We start from the raw sequence: 7,631 nt of genomic DNA on the forward strand, positions 1-7,631 counted from the left end.
CAGTTTTGTGGCATCAGCTAAAGAAACCCCTACTGCGTCATTTGAAGAAATATTGATGAAGCTTTCCTTAAACCATACAACTGTTCATCGTCAACAATATTAAAAGTTTCTTACACTTAGAAAATTGGTGCCTTATGCAGACATCATCTCACAATTTATGGTTGCCTTTAAATAATTTCGCTTTAACATTATCAAACATTCAGCATTCAAGGTATGCACTGATGGTGGAGAGAAAGAGAGTAAAGTTTGGATGTTTCCCTCCTGATGAGAAATTTAATAACTCTTTTGCAGAGAATTTTTTTTTTTTTTTTATAAAGTTCAGCAGATAAGTATTATGGTATCCATTTAGTGCACAATATAGGAATTAGTCACCACAATACCACATTCACTTTAGAATTTTTCTCAGAAACTACTGGACTGATCTGGCTAAAATTTTGAATTGACTTTTCTTCGAGTCAGGTGCAACAAACTAAATATTACGGTATCTGTTCAATGCACAGTTAGTGATTAATAGGGATTAGCATTTAATAAAAAAAATTGAACCATTAATTTGTCATGAAGCATTCATTCTAAGTCAACAGGCTATAATTTTCCCTAGTCTAGTAAAACAAACAAAAAAAAAAAGTTTAATATATATATATATACATACATACACCATTTCTTCTAATAGCTCAATAGTGCAAGACTAGAGCATACCTTTTTTTCATTATGTAAACCACTTTGAATACAAGGAACAAAACTCATCAATTCATCATCCTTTGTTAGCATAAACAATTGTTTCAGCTCGTAATGTTCACCATATATGTACTTATTTTTCTTAGGCCGTCATCAATGTTTGTTACACACATATAGTAATACATAAGTAAGACCTGCTGAACCATCCGCATGAACACAATTGAATATTCCAATCCTGTAGACATGGCCTTCTTATATAAAAATGTGGCCATCACCATATGTATGAAAAATTACAAAGTGCTCAATTAAGTTAATAAGAGCATCATATATTTTCAATACTTATGCAATTATGTACCGATAGATACTGGTAGAAATCCATCCAATAAATTTCACCAATCATGCAAAAATGTAATGTATTAACAGCATTTTCTTTATTTTTCAATTTTTGAGCAATTATTGAGGATCCAAATGGCTGTAACAAAACAACCATTTATTTTTTATGCTTAAACTTGACACTAATTTTTGTTACAAAGTAAATAAATGCATTAAACAAAAAACTTACCCAGATAGGTAGAAGAGTAACTTATTTTGCCATATATTTATTTTTTTTCACACTTTTTTTTGGCTATTATGCCTGAAGTTTAATAAAAAGAATTTTTAGCTTGATTAAATAATTTGAAATAAGAAAAATGTTTTTTGTTTTAATTATTTTTATTATGCAATAATTTATCAGTTTAAAATAGATTAAACTTAAAAAAAAAAAAATAGATAGTGATGTCAGATGGGCAGATAAGTCTACAATAATTCAAATGATTCACATGAACTTTCCGCACCTTCCTTTACAAATTTTTTCTTTTTCATCTTTTTTCAACTATTTCTGAGGATTATTAGGGATTGGACACTACGCTATCAGATTATATATAAAAAAAATTCAATAATTAAAGATTTGGGAGGGGGGGATCTATTTCACATACAATATTCTAGTAAATCGATCCCCCATTTCTTGAACTAATTTACGATAGCCTCGTTTTGACGTTGGGTCTTTCAGCCCCCACCCCCATCATTATCATTTTGCAATTTTTTTACTTTGGGAAAGTTCTACCCCCCCCCCTCCCTCACCGCCATTATTATTATTATTATTATTATTATAGTATTATTAAAAAAACTTTTTCAAGGATTCAGCTACACAATATTGTCAAACCAAAGATTTTTTGTTCAGGTGGGCATCCTATGTCCATGCAGGCTTATTCAAAAGCCAAATTAGATAAAGTTTGCCGGAGATGTAAGTGTATAAAACAACTTTCAATAAGGAGTACGACCTTCTTTGAAGGGTCACACCTTAGTTTATAAGTGTTAGCATTAATTTTTAATTTTGTCTGTCAACTACCTGTGACATGTTCAGCAATTCTGAATGGAATTTCATGTGCATTTGTAATTCAATGGTATGAATATTGCAGAGATATATGTATTAGCAAAATGGCTAAAGACAGAAATATGATGGGTGGCCCTGGAGATATAGTACAAATTGATGAAGGTCTATTATTTAAAAGAAAAAAAAACCACATTGGTAGAGTCCTCAGTGTTATTTATATACTCCAATGCTCCAAAATTTATGAGGTTCTCTAGGTACCTCTAATGCATGCCACAGTTTTAATCCCCATTGTATGTAACACAATGTAACTAATTTAATATTATCATAACTTTTTTACCATTTAAAATAAGAAGCTTCTGTAAGAAAATTTTCAGTCAGAATACAGGCCCTAACTGCCATTGTATCGATTGATTTGATTGGTTAAATCTAACCAGACAAGTTACGTGCCTTTGACGCCACTTTCTATTTCTTTTTCAGTTCATTCCAGACCAGCAAAGAAGGACTTATTTTTATTAGGTCTTCTAAGAAGAAAAAGAAGACTTGGGTGCTAACATTATTGTCTATGTTTCAGATCTCAACAGTGGATGAAGTATAGAACATGTTTGTAAAAGCCTACAAATTAGGCTTACTTATAAGACAGAATGTCTACAACCGCTTTACGGACTTTTCTTATTGTGAACTTTCCACCTTCGGTATGTAGCCTGTTTGTGTAGCTACCAATTCTTTAGGACCATGAGATCTAATGGAACACGGCTAATTTCATCCTTCCCTACAACAGACTACGACAACATTGCAGAATGCAAAAGGACTCAAACTACTGCTTCATTGAAGCAAACTACTAGCTCCAAGATGGGCGCACTATTTTGCAATAATATCCTGTGTACCATTAAAGTTTGTCTTGAATTTTACATGTAGGATTTGTTGTTTTGTGATGATCTCATTTCTTGCCTTCAACAGAGAGTATCAAACATGTTAGATAAAATTCCCATCTTGGCATAAAATAATTCTTATCAGTTCAAATAAACTGCTAATATTTAAAAATAATTTTTTGCACCATACAAAAATAATGAAAATGCAAGACAAAAATCGTGTTTACATTATCGACGCTTTAAAATGTTCCTACGTAGTGACGTTTTTGAAGCCGTAAACATACCCATGTTTTAAAAATCTAGCAAAAATCAATGGTCATATTTTCCTGAAATTTTCGATATTTATTCATTATTATATAAACTTACATAAAAAGAGTAGGTTTCATTAAATATATTAGAGGAAATATTTTTTTTAGGTGGTCACCCCCCCTCCCGCCCATATTTCATGTTACAAAAACTAAACAAATTAAATGTAGGTCGATAAAAATTTCAACATTTTTTTTTAAAGCTAAAATTCCGTTATTTATTTCACTTACCTTCATGTTGGAAATAAAATTGGACATAAAATCAATATTATATTAAAAAAAAAAATAAAAATAAAAACTTTCTTGATAATTTTTTTTTTTTTTTTTTTGGTAATATAATTATTTGAATTGCGAAAAAAAAAAAATTCTAAAAAATAATTATTTTAAAACCTTTAAATTGTAATAATTTCAAATATTACATGCTATGAAGTTTAAGCAAAGATTTTTTTATAAGAGGTTTCCAATATTTAAAAAAAAAAAAAATTCATATAATAGAATATATGATTAAGATAATAAAAATTGCATATACAAAATCGACCTAAAAAAATATTCGTTTTGATTTCATTATTTAAAATAATAGGTGATCTTTATTTTCTGGCGCTTTTTTTCCAAAAAAGTACGGAGGCCTTTAAGCAACATTATCTTTAGATAAGTGTCAACAGAAGACGTTAAAATTAATTTTATTAACTTTCGTCTGTAGTTCGTTGAAAAAAAAAAACCTATTTGTTTTATAGAGACTGCCAAAAGTCACCACAGAATTACCTCACCCTATATGTAAAACGATGTAACTTTATTATAAATTAATATTATCAATATAACTTTTGTACCATTTAAAAGAAAGGCAAAATAAACTAGTGATAATTTTTTTAATTTTTTTTCATCGAACGAAAATAATGAAATTTAGAGACGAAAACCGTGTTTACATAATTGGCGTTTTAAAATAACGGTCCCATGTAGTAGGCATTTCAAACGTGAAAACATACACCCATTTAATAAATCTAGCAAAAATCAACTAATGGTCGGATTTTCGTGAAATTTTCGATACTTATCTATTTTAGAATGAAATTACATATAAAATGCAGTTTTCTTAAAATATAGGAGGGGAAATATTTTTTAGTGTGTGCCCCACATAGTTATTTTTTCGAAATTCGAACAAAATATATTTAAATCTATCGAAATTTCTATTTATTATGAAACAAGTTCAAATAAGTAAAAAATATTTATTTTTAAAAAATTTAAATGCACATATTGAACAAAAATTTACCTTGAAGTTGCAATTAAAAAATTGATATAAACTGAATGTTTTTTTTAAATAGCGGTTTTTCGAATTAATATATACTATAATCAGTTGAATTGCCAAGAAAAAGAAACTTCGTAAACATTAATTTTTAAAAGATTAAAACGATTAAAATTCCATTATTTGAAAATGTTCCGTTACAACATAGATTTTTAATTGTGTTTAAATTTTTTAAATATTAAGTTTTAATCTAAACATGACTCTTGTCAGCTATTTTATCGCCAGATTAAAACCAATTTGAAAATATTATTGCACAATATTAAGCATTTTGTAGTCCCTCCCCGCCCTCATATTTTGTGTCTCTTTTTACGGAACAAAATATGGAAGCCCGTAGGTAACCAAAAGAACATTCAGTAAAACTGTATTTCATATTTAATATACAAAGGTTTATAATATTATTAATCATTAAACTGTGTAAATCTTAAAACCTGACAAAATTATAACAAAGATTAATTATTAATTGCAGTTTGAACATAAACAAAGGTTTTAAAAAATCATTAAGTCGTTTCTGCTTTTCCATAGTTCGTATAGTATAGACAAATCTGACGTCACGGAAACATGCGGTCCAATCTTCACAATCGTTTGGCAGTCCCTATTGTTTTACAATGTAAATATGAAAATCCAATAGCAAAAAAGTTACTTCCATTAACACTTATAGCCATAATGCTCATTCATAGAAATTTACTCAGAAAATAGGGTACTCATGCACTTATTGGTCCGTGCTGAAATAATAACGTTATTATTTAAAAAGCCATTCTTAACATGGCGAGGGTGTTTTGTATTCTGTACTTTAACCTTTACAGTTGAATAAAAAAAAAAACAACATAAAACTTTAAACTTGGAAATACGATTTAAAAAATAGCGCGGTAAGTAAGTGCATTAGCATCGAAAATAGTAAACACGAAATGATAACGTTGCTGTTACTGTGTAAAACGCCGACGTTTTACATACAGCCTTGGTGGATGCACTGATGCGTGATGCATGCTTAATGTTCTCTCGTTTGGAATCTAGATAACCTTGCAAAAAGTCGTAATTAAATTTTAAAAAAAAAAAATCACAAAATAATAATGGGGGGGGGGTCAAAACGAGGCTATCATAAATTAGTTCAAGAAATGGGGGATCGTTTTACTAGAACGTTATATGTGAAATTGAACCCCACTTCCAAATCTTTAAATATTGATTTTTTTTTTTTTAATCTGGTAGCTTAGTGTCCAAACGATCATAATCCGCAGAAATAGTTGAAAAAGAGACGAAAAGGAACAAAATTTGCAGGGGGGAGAGGAGTTCACGTGAACCAGACTTATTAGATCAGCCTTGTCCCTTGTAATGCTACCGATTTCAAATTAATCGCTTAAAAATGATTTTCTTAAAACTATTTGATCAATTTACGTAAATTTTGGAATATGACATTTCCGTAGTTTATTTCTTTTCAAGTAGGTTGAATTCTAAATAACCGAAAAATCTATTTCTGGTATGAAAGAAATGAATTGACGATTTTAAAAGATCTAATGTTAATTTCCTAAATAAGGAAGAAAGATTTCGCATTTTTCCTCCAAATTGATGAAGGGAAATTAATAAAATAAAAGGTACTCATGCAGAGAGTGATCCGTGCTGAAATAATAACGTTATTATTTAAAAAGCCATTCTTAACATGGGGAGGGAAAGGTGTTTTGTACCTATTCTGTACTTTAACTTTACAATTGAATAATAAAAAAAAAAAAAAAAACTTTAATTAAACTTGGAAATACGATTTAAAAAATAGCGCAGATCATTCTCTGCATTAGCACCAAATAAAAATTTGGATTATAATGTTTTGGATAAGAAAAAATGCATTTTACTTTTTTGAAAAATAAACTTTTATTTAATCTTTTAAATTAAATGTAATGTTAAAAAAAATAAAATAAAAGGGCATGCACACTAAAAAAAGATTTTTTTTCTTTAGAGGGTTAGTATGTAAAAAAAAACAAAAAAAAAAAACGTTTTTTTAACAAAAAAAAAAAAAAACAGGTTAAAAAAATTAAAAAATTTTTAATTGTGGAAAAAAGCAAAAACGAAAAAAAAAAGAAGCGGACTGAATTCGGATTATTTCAACAAGAAATCAAGAGTATTTGAATACGATTTTCATGTTTTCTATTTAAAAAATATATTAAGCTAAGTAAAAATTGCACGAGATTTAAGTTAATATTATTAATTAAATAACAGAAAACTCTTATTTTATCAATTTTATTTCTTTCTTTTAAAACTCCCGCTTGAAGAGAAGAAATAAACGTTTCTTGTTCGGCTTTTTTTTTTCTTTTTTTTTTTTACGGAAATGTGACGGGCATTTTGGGACTTGCCTTCTTTCTAGGTCCACCATTTATGCATAGATTAATTAAACGACATGTTCCTCCTGTAAATACCGATAACGAAATTACTGAAAAGTCGGGATAAGACGGCATAATTTCCATATTGTCAAAAGAAAAATAATACAAAATGATTTAAGGTCACTTTGTCGAATTAGAGCGGTGCGAGAAATTTAAAAAAAAAAAGGGGGGGGGTATAAAAAGAGGCACATTGAATATTTAGTCAAGAAAACATGTAAATGGTTACTGAATAAAGAAACTTTACGCAAATCTATTAACATTTCGAGTGATAATAACTAATAAGGTATCATGAAAACCGGGGGTAAAAAACGATACTCACTTAGCAGAAACCGGTTATTAGACAATGTGCCAAAGAGATGCGGTTGGCTTCCAGGGAATTCAATAATCACTGTATAAAATGGCGGCTTCACGCCGACGACGGCGACGACAACGTCAAATTGAATCGGGTAGATTTTTTAAATTATTTTTAAATTAACCAAGAGTCATTTAAGTAAGAGTTCTAGAAATGAAACAAATGTCAGAAAAAAATTAATTTATTTTAAAGTTACAAAAAGGCTTCTTTTATTTATTTATTTTAAATCGATTACAAAAGATGATACGAAACTGTGTAGAAAAGCATCACAGATTTCCGGTATTTTTTTTTTTTTTTTTGCGAACATCAAAATGAAATTTCTAATCATTAATCTGTGATTTAAAGCATACTTTTTTCAGTTTCCAAAGCTCAAAAATGGGATTTGCATCAATAAATTA

The 7,631-nt window shown here is 28.9% G+C and overlaps 1 protein-coding gene across 1 annotated transcript in view; it reads right to left on the minus strand.

Annotated features, from left to right (window-relative positions):
- The window catches only part of LOC145287933 (zinc finger protein 346-like), a 36,802-nt gene extending 29,466 nt beyond the window's left edge, over positions 1-7,336 (minus strand). The window contains exon 1 of the mRNA XM_080135886.1: positions 7,201-7,336. The gene's annotated coding sequence lies outside the window, so the exon portion shown is untranslated. The remainder of the gene's footprint in view (positions 1-7,200) is intronic.
- Positions 7,337-7,631: the final 295 nt, after the last annotated feature.

This window comes from Euprymna scolopes, chromosome 11 (genome assembly GCF_053919585.1).
Source record: "Euprymna scolopes isolate OS-2025 chromosome 11, ASM5391958v1, whole genome shotgun sequence".
Taxonomy (NCBI): Eukaryota; Metazoa; Mollusca; class Cephalopoda; order Sepiida; family Sepiolidae; genus Euprymna; species Euprymna scolopes.